Source organism: Dendrobates tinctorius, unplaced genomic scaffold (assembly GCF_039654945.1).
Source record: "Dendrobates tinctorius isolate UK_male_01 unplaced genomic scaffold, ASM3965494v1 ptg000160l, whole genome shotgun sequence".
Taxonomy (NCBI): Eukaryota; Metazoa; Chordata; class Amphibia; order Anura; family Dendrobatidae; genus Dendrobates; species Dendrobates tinctorius.
In genome coordinates this window covers 16,038,590-16,055,555 of record NW_027361827.1, presented here as the reverse complement: position 1 = coordinate 16,055,555, position 16,966 = coordinate 16,038,590, and the positions used below count along the sequence as shown (strand labels likewise).

At 45.4% G+C, this 16,966-nt stretch overlaps 1 protein-coding gene across 1 annotated transcript in view; it reads right to left on the bottom strand.

Annotated features, from left to right (window-relative positions):
• Positions 1 to 16,966, bottom strand: part of FRMPD1 (FERM and PDZ domain containing 1) — a 508,177-nt gene that overhangs the window by 450,149 nt on the left and 41,062 nt on the right. The gene's annotated exons all lie outside the window — the stretch shown is intronic.

Here is a 16,966-nt window from a genome sequence, read left to right as displayed (position 1 = left end):
TACTTAAAACCTAAAAAAAAAGTCCACTGTTAAGTTAATAAGTATTTGGTGAGTTTTCAATGCTTGACTCGAGTATTGTGGATGCTGTCCTTCCACCACATCATCTTTTCCCTAGACACTTTTTTTTACCCTTTGTGAAATAAAGACAGACCTGACTTTCGGATTAAATAGGCCAAGTTGTCCTTTATTATAACAAACCTAACAATAAATAATAACTTTCCGCTGAAGAAGGGTCTTGGAGCCCCAAAAAGGCCTGACATTACCCAAAATATTTTTTAATCTTCCGGCATTACCCCCAGTTGCGACCTCCAGCTTGAGGGCACCTTGCTCAAGAGTTACAGAAACTCTGCCAGGCCATTACCAAATCCCAAACACAATTGGATGGTATTATCTGCTAGATACACAACCCCACCACCAAAATTTTTCACCAACTCCAAGAACCCCTTCACACCACAGCGAGCATGAGTTGACTCCTCAATGATGCAAGTCACCCCACCAAAAGAAAAGCCCTCTCCATGCCCTCCTGAATCCACAGGTCAATACCGACTGCTTTCAGATGCATGCCATTGTTACAACTAAAATTTCCGTCCCCAGCCTCAAAATCCATATGCCTAACCACTACGCCACCATTTCTCGCTATAAAATTTCCAACCTGCCTATTTACTTTAATTCTTATTTTACAAATTTTTTCCACGGATTTGGCAGTGCACCACACTTTCTAGGAACCATGTCTGGCCAAACAATCTGCAATTTTGAATAAGTTTTCCACATAACCACAGGCACAACACATCGTAGCATATATATCCCTAATCAAATCTCGGCTGATGTGAATACCAAGGTGATTACCCCCAACATGCAACACAAAAACCTCTAGATAATAGATCCAACTGAGCATAACAATTAAATTCTGCTGATTGTTGGAATATGTTTCGTGCAACAACTCCATTCCTGTCTATGAATGTTTAGTAGCTTGATTTGTATGCTGTTTATAAAGTTAAAAAAGAAAACTCCCAGAAGCTCACACAGGGAGAGCATGTGACTGTATTTCCTGTCTTTCATGTGTCTGAGAGAAGCAGCCTGCTGTAGATGTTGCATAGATAGACACACAAATGATTTGTTCCTGATCTATTAAGCTTAACATTAGAGATGAGCGACTTTGCCTTTTTTCGGGTCGAGTCGGGTTTCACGAAACCTGACTTTCGCAAAAGTCGGGTCGAACGAAATCGGCCGATTATCATGAAAAGTCGAAGGCCGACTGAAACACGAAACCCAATGCAAGTCAATGGGGAAGCAAAGTCGGCAGGGAGTGGAGGACAGGAAACACACCTACAGTGCCCTTTTGAATGCCAAAAATATCAATTCTTATTACTGAAGCATTTCAACCTTAATTTACTTCATAATACTAGTTACGCACTGAAAAATGGGGTTTATATGGCTAAATTTGTGGGGGGTAGGGCTGGCTCCAGGTTTTCATGTGCCCTGGGCCAAAGAGCGCCCCTTTAACACATAGCACAACTCATGATGCTCCAATACGGCAGAGAAATAGCTGTATAGTACAATGAAAAATACTTCACTTTTCACATCTCATGACTGATATCCATTTTAAATTCTCCAATAGCTCCAAAAACGGACAGTATATTACTCCATACAGTATTAGCGCCACCGCATAGTGCGCTATACAGAGTAATGAGGCCCATATATTTCTCCATACAGAATCATTGGTCCCATATAATGTTTGAAACAGTATATGATGAGCTCTACATAATGCTACAGTATATGTTGGTCCCCATGGATGAAGCTGCACTGTCTTATGGGCCCAAATAATGCTCCACATATAATGAGCCCCATTTCTAATGCTCTAGTGTATAATGGGCCCTGTATATGCTGCTCCAGTGTCTGATGTCCACCTTTGGAATGCTCCAGTATATGGTGGGCCCCATATATCATTCTCCAGAGTATAGTGCTCCCCAAAAATTGCTGTCCCATCATTGAAAACAATTAAATAAGTCTCCTCAAATAAGTCTCCTCGCTAGGGAATCCCTGTACTAGTCTGGGCATACAGACGTGATGTCATTGCGCTCTCTGATCAGAATATCACTGCCAGGAAACGCAGAAGACATCATGGCAGTGGAGCAGGGAGAGGTAAATATTTCAACTTTGCAAGTGCTGTGATCCTAAGAGAGCAGGGGGGGCCCACTCGTTGGCGACGGCACTGGCACAGGGCCCCTCATAGTACGGCGGTGTGTCTGACGGCGGGTGTGCACCCCCACCGTCAGAGACACTTGATTGCCCGCGCCCAAGAGTCGGCCCACCCACCTGTCCAGGGCAACGGCACTCTCACGGTTGCGTGGGCTAGGTGGTGACCCCGGCCATGGGGGGGAGGTGGCAGCCCAGTTAGGGAGGTTTACAAAATGGCATATGTTGATGTGGGACATTCACCTGCTGCTAAAGGCGAAATTGGTCAAGTCCCAGGAAGAGGAGGACCAAAGAAAGCCATTTTTCTGTCAACCTATGTGTCATCACGGTAAGGTGTGACAAAATCCTTGGAAACCCATGCATGGTTCATTTTAATGAAGGTTAGATCATCCACATTTTGGGTCGAGAGACGGGTCCTTTTTTCTGTCAGGATTGATCCAGCAGCACTGAAGACTCTTTCCGATAGCACACTTGCAGCTGGGTAAGCGAGCTCCTGTAAGGCATATTGTGCCAATTCAGGCCAGGTGTCCAGTTTAGCGGCCCAATAGTCAAATGGGAATGACCTGTGAGGGAGAACATCGATATGGGACGAGAAGTAGTTTGTAACCATAGTTGACAAGTGCTGTCTCCTGTCACTTTCAATCAATGCAGTATTACCAGTCGTGTGAGCTGGACTTGAAAAATCAGTTCACAACATGGTCATGAAACCCCTGTCTCCAACACCACTTCTGATGTGTGCACCACCAACACCTCTTCCAAGCTGCCCCCGGCCCCTACAGCTTGTGTGAGAACCATCACTGCTGCTGTGTGCTGGGAATGCCTCAACCAACTGGTTTACCAGAGTTGCTTGTTTGTTAGCCAATATTAGGTCAAGGTTCTCCTGTGGCATGATGTTTTGGAATTTGCCTTTATAGCGTGGATCCAGGATGCTGGCCAACCAGTAGTCGTCATCGTTCATCATTTTGGCAATGCGGGGGTCCCTTTTTAGGATCTACAAGGCATAATCTGACATGTGGGCTAATGTTCCTGGTGTCAATGATGCACTGCAAGTGCTGGGTGGAGGAGCACTTTCTGGCAAATCCACATCCCTCCAGTCACACACAAACCCTGTACCAGACCTTGCCACGCCAACATTTTCACTTGCCCCACGAGAAGCATCCTCCTCCCCTAAATAATCATCCCCATCAACATCCTCCTCCTTCTCTTCCTCTTCTTCCTCCACCTCGTCCAGGAGTGTTCCCGGAGCAGACAATGGCTGACTGTCATCAAGGCTTCCCTCCTCCTCTTCCTCATCATCCTCGGCTGCAGACGCCTGCTCCTTAATGTGTGTCAAAGTTTGCATGAGCAGACGCATAAGTGGGATGCTCATGCTTATGATGGCGTCGTCTGCGCTTACCAGCCGTGTGCATTCCTCAAAACACTGAAGGACTTTACAGAGGTCTTTCAGCTTCGACCACTGCACACCTGTCAACTCCATGTCTGCCCTCAAAGTGCCTGCCTGTGTATCCTCCCACAAATGCATTACGGCCTGCCTCTGTTCACACAGCCGCTCAACCATGTGCAGGGTGGAATTCCACCTTGTTGTTACGTCGATAATTAGGCGGTGCTTGGGAAGGTGGAGCAATCACTGCAGCTTCTGCATACGACTTGCGTGTACCGGCGACCGGCGGATGTGCGAGCACAGTCTTCGGACCTTCTGGAGCAGGCCTGTTAACTCCGGATAATTACTGAGGAAGCACTGCACCACCAGTTTCAAGGTGTGAGCCAAGCAAGGTATGTGTCTGAGTTTTGAAAGGGCTATGGCTGCCACAAAATTCCGGCCGTTATCACTAACTACCTTGCCTGCCTCAAGATGTAGACTGCCCAGCCATGACTCAGTTTGTCGCTGAAAGTAGTCGGCCAGTACTTCCGCGGTGTGTCTGTCGCCCAAACACATCATCTTCAACACAGCCTGCTGATGCTTTCCACTAGCTGATCGATAGGGGGACACCTCGTGTGCAACATGGGCAGCTGCGGATGGAGTGCTCATGCGACTGCGTTCTGTGGACGAGCTTTCGCTTCTGGAGGAGGAGGAGGGTCGAACGCCTACAGCCAACTGTTTCCTATACCATGGGCTAGGCAGCACTGTCCCACCACCACTGTCCCCTGTGGACCCTGCATCCACCACATTAACCAAGTGCGCAGTGATGGACACGTAACGACCCTGGCCATGCCTACTGGACCATGCATCAGTTGTGAGATGCAGCTTTCCACTCACTGATTGCTTGAGTGCATGTACAATGCAGTCTTTCACATACAGGTGGAGGGCTGGGATGGCTTTGCGAGAAAAGAAGTGGCGACTGGGTAGGTCATAGCGTGGTACTGCGTAGGCCATAAGTTCGTGGAAAGCTGCGCTTTCAACCAACCGATGAGGCATCATCTCTAATGAGATTAGTTTGGCAATGTGGGCGTTCAAACCCAGTGTACGCAGATGAGAGGATGAGTACTTTCTTGTTCTACTCATAGTCTCTGGTAGGGTGAGCTGGACTTGAGAGCTGCATATGGTCAAATTAGCGGTGGACATGGCGGACTGAGAGAGGGTTGATGATGGTGATGGAGTTGGTGTTCTTTCTCATGGCCTAGATTCAGTCTTTCGTTGCAATAACAGTATGATTCCCTGACTGATTTGCCCTTGCGACGACAACTCAACATTTGCTGCTTGGGGTGTGCTAACCGGTGGGCTTACAGTGGGGGAAACAATGAAGTGTTGCTGACTACCTTCTTTGGGAGCAAGTGCATGGTGGTTAAATGTCTTAGCATGCAACTGGTATTTAAATTTCTCAGATTTTTCCCTCGGCTAAAGGTCTTTGTGCACTTCTTACATATAACCTTTGCCTGATCATTAGGATTTTGTTCAAAAAAGTGCCATACTGCACTCTTCCTACTATGGAAGACTTTTTGAGGCCTTGCACGCTGTGCTATTTTGACCGTCTGGCCAAGCTGTCCTGCAACTCTTTTGGTTTTTGTAACCTGTTTTTGGACTGCTCCGGGCCTGCCAGATAACAGCTGTTGTGATGTCGATGCCCGCTGCGGATGCTCCTCCTCCTCCTCTTCTGAGCTATTGGCAGCGGCACCCTCTTCCCCCAATGGATGCCAATCTGGGTCAACAACTGGGTCATCCATCACCTCCTCTTCAATGTCATGTGCACCTTCCTCTGTGTCATTGTGTATGGTGGTATAGTATGCGGGAAGGGGCACCTGAGTTTCATCAGGGTCAGATTCTGCCTCAGTACACTGCGAGGACAATGTAGTGCTCTGAGTGAATGTACCAGCAGAATCATCTATCAGTGGCTGTGCATCAGTGCACTCCATGTCAGATTCATCTTGGCCTGGGTAATTCACGATTTGACTTGATAACCCAGGCATGATATGTGAAAACAGCTCCATGGAGTAATCTGTAGTGTGGCCTGCCGCATCCTTCAATTTTGGTTGGGGTGAAGGACACAAGAAAAGGTGTGGTTCATGACCATGAGCCTCCAATGACGACTCAGTGCTTTTATTTTTTAAAACTTCAGAAGAGGAGGCGATAGAGCTGGAGGCTGAGTCAGCAATGTAAGCCAAAACTTGTTCTTGAAGCTCCAGCTTTAAAAGCGGTTTACCTACTCCCAGAAAAGGGAGCCTTTGAGGCCTTGTGGAGCCAGACGATGATGCAGGCTCAATACCTCCTGCATTAGGTGCTATTTTGCTTTTGCCACTACCAGCAGATCCACCACCAACACCAACACCATCATTACCAGCTGCCAACCCCCGCCCACTTCCACGGACTCTTCCACCACACTTCCTCATTTTTGGGTAAAATGTACCCAAAAAACCACCAACTATATGGTACTGTAAAACAAGGTACAAGGTGTATATAGGAGTGGGGAGTAAAATAAGGTACAAGGTGTATATAGGAGTGGGGAGAATTTGAATCTCTCTAGACTTCAGGACACAGTTGGATTCTGTCAGGCCCTGTTTATATTACACCGCAATGTGACAGGCAGATTCTGGATGGTATAAGAAAGGTGTATAGAGGACTGTGGCGAATTGGAATCTCTCTAGACTTCAGGACACAGTTGGATTCTGTCAGGCCCTGTTTATATTACACCGCAATGTGACAGGCAGAAATTGCCTAGTGTATGACAAACTACAAGGTGCATATAGAATTGGGCAGAATTGGATTCTCCCTAGAGTGTAGGTCTGTAAGAACGGACAAACTCCTCGGCTTTTCCTTACAGAGTCACACACTTAGCTTCAATTTGGCCGTGATAACAGCCGTTACACGGTGCTGAGAGAGGAGCATGCACGTACACCGCTGTACGGTGTATGTCAAATTGTCAAGCTCCGTGTTTTTGTATACGGACTGACACACGCTGTCTCTCTCTAGTTTTGAATGTAATCAAACAGCAAATATATTAAACTGTTATGATTGAGTCACCGTAGGAGGCAAAAACAGAAATGCTAGCTAAGTCCAGAAAACCAGAGAAGTTGGCAGCTATCAGATTGCAGACCCCTGAACTTATCAACACAACTAGCAGTAGCCGTGGGGGGTTCCTACGATGCCCTAGACCCCTCGATCACAGCCGGAGAATTAAATAGGCCTAAAAAAAGAAAGGGGAAATCTAAACTGCCCCAGAGCAGACCCCAAAGCAATAGGCAGCCCCCCACATATAATGACGGTGAAGCAAGATGAAAACACTAACACAGACAGAAAGATAGACTGAGCAAAGACGGGGCCCAATCTAACTACATAGGAAAGGACAGGAAGGCTGCTGTCTGCAATCCGTGAAAAACCCTATGAAAATAAGAGCCAACAGACTGACAGTGAAAAAGGCCCTGAACACGCTAGGCTTCAAAAAGCTATGTCAGTACTCAGGAATATTCTGAAGACAGAGCAACAGGCAAAAGGAGATTCAGCTCACCCCAGCAGGGAATGGCAGAATCCAGAAAAGCAAGGAAAACAAAAACAAAACACAAATGAAACAGGCAAAGCAAAAAACTTAGCTTTAGGGGAGCAGGAATCAGACTGGTGTCCTAGAAGTCCAGAGAGAAATCACCCGCAGGGCAGAAGGGCGTCGGCAGCCTTATATCCAGTCCGTGACTCCACTCAGCCAGTCATCCTCATTAGACTCAGGTGCCTGATAATCAGGCTCATTACCTTCCTTTACCAGAATAGGGAGTTCACAAGACCTCAGTGACGAAGGGGAAAATGAACTCACAACAGTACCTCCCCCTTGAGGAGGGGTCACCGAACCCTCAACCACGCCACCAGGGCGATCAGGGTGAGCCCAATGAAAGGCACGCACCAATCTTTTGGCATGAATATCAGAGGCAGAGACCCAGGAATTATCCTCCTGACCATAACCCTTCCACTTAACCAAATACTGGAGTCTCCGTCTAGCCAAACGGGAATCCAGTATTTTCTCTACCTCATATTCCATGTTACCTTCAACCAATACAGGGTCTGGAGGTGCCACCCCAGGAACAACTGGTTCAACAAACCTCTTCAACAAGGACTTATGGAACACATTATGGATTTTAGATGTGACAGGAAGAGCCAAACGAAAAGAGACCGGATTAATAATCTCCAAAATCTTGTAAGGTCCAATAAATCTAGGCTTAAACTTAGGAGAAGCCACCTTCATAGCAATATTTTTTGATGATAACCACACCATATCACCAATCTTAAACTGGGGACCAATGGTCCTATGTCGATTGGAAAACCGCTGGGCCTTTTCCTGGGAGAGAGATAACTTATCCACCACTTGGTCCCAGATCTGGTGCATTCTCTCCACCACAGTGTCAACACCTGGGCAGGCAGAAGGCTCCACCTGCCCTGAAGAAAATCGAGGATGAAACCCAAAGTTACAAAAAAAAAGGTGACATCAAAGTGGCAGAACTAGCTCTATTATTTAAAGCAAATTCAGCCAAGGGCAAAAATGAAACCCAATCATCCTGATCAGCGGAAATAAAACATCTCAAATATGATTCCAAGGTCTGGTTTGTTCTCTCTGTCTGCCCATTGGTCTGGGGGTGAAAAGCAGAGGAGAAGGACAACTGAATTCCCAGCTTGGAACAGAAAGTCCTCCAAAATCTAGACACAAACTGAACTCCTCTGTCAGATACAATGTTCTCAGGAATTCCGTGTAAGCGAACCACCTGTTGCAAAAACAGGGGCACCAACTCAGAGGAAGATGGCAACTTAGGGAGTGGTACAAGATGAACCTTCTTAGAGAACCTATCACAAATCACCCAAATAACAGTCATTCTTTGAGAGACCGGCATATCAGAGATGAAATCCATTGAAATATGGGTCCATGGCCTCCTGGGGATCGGCAAAGGCATCAACAACCCACTAGAGCGAGAACAAGATTTAGACCGGGAGCAAGTCCCACAGGACTACACAAAATTCCTGACATCATGAGACAAGGTGGGCCACCAAAAAGAGCGACTCACCAGATCTCTAGTACCAAAAATACCTGGATGACCAGCCAATGCAGAGCAATGAACTTCAGACATCACTCTCTTCTTCCACTGATCAGGAACATACAACTTTCCACTGGGACAACGCTCAGGTTTGTCCTCCTGGAACTCTTGCAGCGCAAGTCTCAAATCGGGCGAGATGGCAGAAAGAACTACCCCTTTGCCTAAGATGGTAGCAGGCTTGGTCACCACAGGAGAATCAGCAAAGAAACTCCTAGAGAGGGCGTCTGCCTTGACATTCTTAGTTCCAGGAAGAAAAGAGACCACAAAATCAAAACGTGTAAAAAACAAGGCCCACCTAGCCTGTCTAGGGTTCAAGCGTTTAGCCGACTCTAGGTAAATCAAATTCTTGTGGTCAGTGAGGACCACAACTTGATGTTTAGCTCCCTCCAACCAATGTCTCCACTCCTCAAATGCCCATTTTATGGCCAACAGTTCCCGATTCCCCACATCATAGTTACGTTCAGATGGAGAGAACTTTCGGGAAAAGAAAGCACAGGGATTCATTTTAGATGTTACAGGATCCTTTTGGGACAAAACAGCTCCTGCACCAATGTCAGAAGCATCCACCTCTACCTGGTACGGGAGTGAGAAATCAGGTTGCCGCAAAACCGGGGCGGAGGTAAATCTTCGCTTCAGCTCCTGAAAGGAAGCAACAGCCTCCGGAGACCAATTCAACACATCAGCACCCTTCTTAGTCAGATCAGTCAATGGCTTGGCAATACTAGAAAATTTTGCTATAAATTTCCGATAAAAATTAGCAAAACCCCAAAACTTCTGGAGGGCCTTCAAAGAAGTGGGCTGAACCCAATCATAAATGGCCTGTACCTTGGCCGGGTCCATCTCAATAGTTGACGGAGACAAAATAAATCCCAAAAATGAAATCCTCTGTACTCCAAAAAGGCATTTCGATCCTTTGACATACAGGGAATTCTCCCTCAAGATCCGGAACACAGTCCGAATATGTTCCACATGAGAATCCCAATCCTTGGAGAAGATCAAAATATCATCCAGATAGATAATCAAAAATTTATCGACAAAGTCTCGGAAAATATCGTTCATGAAGCACTGGAAGACAGAAGGGGCATTAGTGAGCCCAAAAGGCATCACCAGGTACTCAAAATGTCCCTCCGGAGTATTAAACGCCGTCTTCCATTCATCCCCCTGCTTAATGCGGATAAGATTATACGCCCCCTGAGGTCAAGCTTGGTAAACCAGCAAGCACCTCTAACTTTAGAGAATAGATCCGAAATCAGGGGTAACGGATACTGATATTTAATAGTAATTTTATTGAGGGCACGATAATCAATACAAGGCCTTAAGGAACCATCCTTTTTGGCCACAAAAAAAAAAACGGCACCTAAGGGTGAAGAGGATGGTCTAATATGACCCTTCTCCAACGCCTCCTTAATATAGGACCGCATAGCCTCGTGCTCGGGTACAGATAAATTGAAGAGCCGACCCTTGGGAAATTTACACCCCGGGCTTAGTTCAATTGCACAGTCATAACTCCTATGAGGAGGCAAGGACGCAGACTCATTCTCACTAAATACATCATAAAAGTCCGCCAAATAGTCAGGAACATCATGCGACTGAGGAGAGGTGGAAAAAACCGGAGCCTCACTAAAGGCACACCGACAACCCCAACTCACCACAGACACAGATTTCCAATCCAAAACTGGATTATGAATTTGCAACCAGGGAAACCCCAGAACAACGGCATCATGCAGACCATGCAACACCAAAAATCTGCAATTTTCTTGATGGTATGGGGCGACCCGCATGACCACCTGGGTCCAAAACTGAGGTTTATTTTTAGCCAAAGGAGTAGCATCAATCCCCCTCAAAGGGATAGGCGTCTGCAGAGGTGTCATCGGAAATCCACAACGTTTAGCAAAATCCAAGTCCATTAGGTTTAGCGCTGCTCCCGAATCCACAAAAGCCTTGGCGGAAAATGTGGACAGGGAGATCAGAGTAATAGCCAGAAGAAACTTAGGTTGAACAACACCAACAGAAAACGTGTGTGCAAAGCGTTTCTCTCATTTAGGACAAACAGAAATAATATGCGAGGCATCTCCACAAAAAAAACACAGCTTATTACACCTTCTGAACTCCTGATGTTGCGCCTTAGACAAAACTCTATCACATTGCATAGGTTCAGACGTCTGTTCAACCGGTGGCAACACCTCTCGTGCAATCCTGCGTTCACGCAAACGCCAACCAACCTGAATGGCTAATGACATAGAATCGTCCAGACCAGAGGGAACAGGAAATCCCACCATAGTATCTTTTACGGCTTCTGACAAACCCTTCCGAAAGAGAGCAGCCAAGGCATTATCATTCCAGGTAGTAAGGACCGCCCACTTTCGGAACTTTTGACAGTACAATTCTGCAGAATCTCGACCCTGGTTCAATGCCAACAGGGTCTTTTCAGCCTGATCAATAGCATTAGGTTCGTCATACAACAACCCCAAAGCTTGAAAGAATGCGTTCACATTAGTCAGAATAGGATCATCTGGTTTCAAAGAAAACGCCCAATCCTGGGGATCGCCACGCAGCAAAGAGATGACGATTTTAACCTGCTGCGCAGAGCTCCCTGACGAGTTAGGCTTCAAGGCAAAAAATAATTTACAATTATTTTTGAAACTCAAAAATTTAGATCGATCCCCAAAAAATACATCAGGTGTAGGGATCTTTGGTTCAACGGCATGCGAATGAGCAAGGTAGGCAGAAATTCCCCGCACTTCCGCAGCGAGCTGCTCCACTCGATCAGACAATTGCTTTATCTCCATTGAGAGAAAAAAAAAAATTCCCCCTACGGCCTCAGAGATAGAGAGGAAAGAATATACACACACCTTTTTTTTTTTTTTTTTTTTTTTTTTTGCACAATTCTTTCCTGCTATTGAATGACACCAGCAGGTCAAACATATATACATGGTATTTTGCTTGTACATCTACCATAGATTTATTGCGGATTTAACTACCTATCACCAAGAACACATAAACTAAACCAAAAGAAAGGTGAACACAAGGCCAAGATAACATATAAAAAAATACAATTTTTATTAAAGCGTCTAATAAAACCAATCGACAGGTATGTATGGGAACGATGTAGGAAAACGCACACATAATGGTGGTACATAAGCACATGCAAAGGGATGTACACATCCAGATAAATATATATTAGAATATATTAGCCATAAGTATAGTAATCACACAATTGTGATTTAACCCACATGGGGCTGACGTGCTCATCCAGGATACATCATAGTTCCTGCTGCTGCCGTGACCTGCTGGTAATTTAACCCCTCAATTGTATGGTAACTTTGGGGTAGTGATTAATATATGGAGGTCACTTGCTGTTAGCAGGGTGGGATCTTTATGGATATGGCTGAGGGAAGTAATTGTGGTATATATCCCAGCTGTGCATTTATATGTCCATCACTTTCCCTTTGATTTTATATATTATAGCGTTTTTTTTCCCCATGTGGGTTAAATCACAATTGTGTGATTACTATACTTATGGCTAATATATTCTAATATATATTTATCTGGATGTGTACGTCCCTTTGCATGTGCTTATGTACCACCATTATGTGTGCGTTTTCCTACATCGTTCCCATACATACCTGTCGATTGGTTTTATTAGACGCTTTAATAAAAATTGTATTTTTTATATGTTATCTTGGCCTTGTGTTCACCTTTCTTTTGGTTTAGTTTCCTGCTATTGAGTACCCTAGGATCTGCGGTATGGCAGGTGATTCTGTTATGATTGAGTCACCGTAGAAAAACAGAAATGCTAGCTAAGAAGTTGGCAGCTATCAGATTGCAGACCCCTGAACTTATCAACACAACTAGCAGTAGCCGTGGGGGGTTCCTACGATGCCCTAGACCCCTCGATCACAGCCGGAGAATTAAATAGGCCTAAAAAAAGAAAGGGGAAATCTAAACTGCCCCAGAGCAGACCCCAAAGCAATAGGCAGCCCCCCACATATAATGACGGTGAAGCAAGATGAAAACACTAACACAGACAGAAAGATAGACTGAGCAAAGACGGGGCCCAATCTAACTACATAGGAAAGGACAGGAAGGCTGCTGTCTGCAATCCGTGAAAAACCCTATGAAAATAAGAGCCAAAAGACTGACAGTGAAAAAGGCCCTCAAGACGCTAGGCTTCAAAAAGCTATGTCAGTACTCAGGAATATTCTGAAGACAGAGCAACAGGCAAAAGGAGATTCAGCTCACCCCAGCAGGGAATGGCAGAATCCAGAAAAGCAAGGAAAACAAAAACAAAACACAAATGAAACAGGCAAAGCAAAAAAACTTAGCTTTAGGGGAGCAGGAATCAGACTGGTGTCCTAGAAGTCCACAGAGAAATCACCCGCAGGGCAGAAAGGCGTCGGCAGCCTTATATCCAGTCCGTGACTCCACTCAGCCAGTCATCCTCATTAGACTCAGGTGCCTGATAATCAGGCTCATTACCTTCCTTTACCAGAATAGGGAGTTCACAAGACCTCAGTGACGAAGGGGAAAATGAACTCACAACATTAAACTGTTTGAAAAACGGACAAAACTATAAGGTGTAGGTCAGTAAGAACGGACAAACTCCTCGACTTTTCCTTACAGAGTCACACACGTAGATAGCTTCAATTTGACCGTGATAACAGCCGTTACACGGTACTGAGAGAGGAGAGTGCACATACACCGCTGTACGGTGTATGTAAAATTGTCAAGCTCCGTGTTTTTGTATACGGACTGACACACTGTCTCTCTCTAGTTTTGCATCTAATCAAACAGCAAATATGCTAAACTGTTTGAAAAACAGACAAAACTATAAGGTGTAGGTCTGTAAGAATAGACAAACTCCTCGACTTTTCCTTACAGAGTCACACACGTTGATAGCTTCAATTTGGCCGTGATAACAACCGTTACACGGTACTGAGAGAGGAGCATGCACATACACCGCTGTACGGTGTATGTCAAATTGTCAAGCTCCGTGTTTTTGTATATGGACTGACACACGCTGTCTCTCTCTAGTTTTGAATGTAATCAAACAGCAAATATATTAAACTGTTCGAAAAATGGACAAAACTATAAGGTGTAGGTCAGTAAGAACGGACAAACTCCTCGACTTTTCCTTACAGAGTCACACACGTAGATAGCTTCAATTTGACCGTGATAACAGCCGTTACACGGTACTGAGAGAGGAGAGTGCACATACACCGCTGTACGGTGTATGTAAAATTGTCAAGCTCCGTGTTTTTGTATACGGACTGACACACACTGTCTCTCTCTAGTTTTGAATCTAATCAAGCAGCAAATATGCTAAACTGTTTGAAAAACAGACAAAACTATAAGGTGTAGGTCTGTAAGAATGGACAAACTCCTCGACTTTTCCTTACAGAGTCACACATGTAGATAGCTTCAATTTGGCCGTGATAACAGCCGTTACATGGTACTGAGAGAGGAGCGTGCACATACACCGCTGTACGGTGTATGTCAAATTGTCAAGCTCCATGTTTTTGTATACGGACTGACACACGCTGTCTCTCTCTAGTTTTGAATGTAATCAAACAGCAAATATACTAAACTGTTTGAAAAACGGACAAAACTATAAGGTGTAGGTCTGTAAGAACTTACAAACGCCTCGACTTTTCCTTACAGAGTCACACACATAGATAGCTTCAATTTGGCTGTGATAACAGCCGTTACACGGTACTGTGTGAGGAGCGTACACCGCTGTACGGTGTGTGAAAAAATGAACGCTCACTACCTCACCAGGACAAAACAATACAATTTGGATTGCTTTTAAAAAAGCAGTTTGAACACCAGTGTGCACACAGCAATGCAGCTAGCCTTAAAAGGCAGGCTAATCACCACCAGTGCTGCTGCACAAAAATAAAAATCTTCACCTTTCACTGCACACTAACTACAGTGAAAAGCGCTAGCAGCTGAAGCAGTTTTTTTTTCTTTTTGCCTTCGTAACACTCTCCCTACAGAATCAGCAGCTGCAGCAGCTCTCCCAATTCTGAGATCAGCATGAGTAACATGGTGGTCGGCGTCCCCGCCCTTTTATACCCAGTGTGACGCCACACAAAGCAAGCCAATCACTTGCATGCCCTTCTCCAAGATGGTGGTGACCGCTGCCTATGTCATCACGTTGCCCACAGTGTCCGTTCTTCCTGATTGGCTGAAAAAGGGCGCTGACCTCGTGGCCGACCTCACGCTAAGGTCGGGTTTCGTTTCATGAAACCCGACTTTGGCGAAAGTCGGCAACTTTTGAATTTTTTCGACCCGTTTCGCTCAACTCTACTTAACATATATTGTTCCTGTTTGTTCCTGAATAAAGAAGCTCTGTTGTCACATGCTTGGAGAGTATTCTGAATAATCCGCTGCCAACACTAATACTTGTCGCCAACTCATGCCTCGGATAGCTAACCACCTAACTACCAGCTTACTCCTTGACAAACTCATCTGAAGCCCTGTCTGGGCACATCCACCCTAACAACTCCCCTATCCTCATAGCCCCCAAAAAAGCCAACTGAAATAACGCCACAACAAATGAACTGCACACCTGGACCAGCCTGTCTCTCAATTCCTCCAACAACTGAAACTAAACAGGCCTATGGAAATCTACTTTCAGGTGCCTCTTTCAAAATTCTTTTAACGCTTGACCCACCAAAACATTCTTATAGACCCCTCTCCATTACTAATCCGTGGACTTGATGTCACCTGACAATACAAAGGTGAGATCAACCCCACAAATATGAACCCCACTTGCCACCGCTGCAGGGCAAGTGGGAATTGCTATTTTTAGGCTGGGGGGCCTATATCAATGACCCCTTACCGGCCAGAGAATACCAGCCCCCAGCTGTCAACTTTAGCAAGGCTGGTTGTCAAAAATGGGGGGGACCCCACGCAGTTTTTTTTACTTATTTATTTAAATAATTTTAAAAAAAGCTTGGGGGCACCTCTATTCTTGATAACTATCCTTGCTGAAGCTGACAGCTGAGCGTTGCAGTCCCCAGATGTGAATTTTGCCTGGCTGGTTATAGAAAGTAGAGTGGAACCCACGCCGGGTTTTTTCATTTATTTATTTACAGTGCAGGTGGTGAGTGAGGAATACTCTCATCAGCCGCTACTATTGTCACTGTTATTAGCGGTAGCAGGTGTAGGCTGATGGGAGTAATATTCCCATCAGCCGCCGCCTGCTGTCATTGTTATCTCTTGAATACAACTCTCATCATTCTCCCCTGCTTGTGCGTGCTGATCGCCAGCAGAGCAGGGGAGAATGATGAGATCTTCTTCAGTACACGATGCCGGGGAACAGCGCTTACTGTAACGCTTCTTCCCTGGCGCCCGTTCATGTGGTACTGATGAGGCATGCAGGCGGCACACAGTTTCCACACATGTGCTGCAAGTATTACACATGGACACACGGACACTATCATCTCCGGCATCTTTTTTTCCGGTACCGTAAATATCAGTGCGTGTGATAACTACCTAAAGACGCGTGTAATCCATACATAACTTTATCAATAAAGTTTTATCACAGCTAAGTAACAAAAAGTATATATAACAAATCAGTTTTATTTAAAACATGACAGATCAAAAAGAGAAAAAAACTACAGCAGAAACAAAGGGATAAAAACACATGGAAAACAAAATGCAATCAAATACACAATGATAAACTGCAAGTAACCTTGTTTAGCTAATAGGAGCAGAAATTCTGCAGAAAATCTGCAAAATCAAAAACTCACCAAATACTGGGAACTTTGACTAAAATTGTCTTTAAATGTGTTAGGCGCCAGGATTATCCCGCTGCACGGGATGGATCTCAAGCCTTGTCTGGTGTTGTGGTCTCCTATTCAGGCTCGGCCGCTAGGATGACTGCTCAGCACAGACTTCGGTCCCAGGGTATTGCCCAGGCTCATGCTGCATGCTGGCCCTTCAGCTAAGCCTATGGTTAAATCTGGTATACACATGCAGCATTGTACTCTGGAGCCTAAGTCCAGATTTCACTCTACTGAGCATGTCCATGGTGCCTTCCCATTGGTGCTCGGACGTCAGGTGCTCTGGTGATGCGCAGCTTCAGATTGGTCCACAGGCAAGGTCCTGTGTGTCTGGACTTGAGCAAGGTATAAAAAGCTCTCAATGGCGCACATCTGTGCTCCAGTATTATGTGTATTTGGTGTGTTGGTGGCTACTTTACCACCCTGTGTGCACGTGTGCCACTAATAGCACTGTGAGTGTTGGTTTAGGCTGGTTT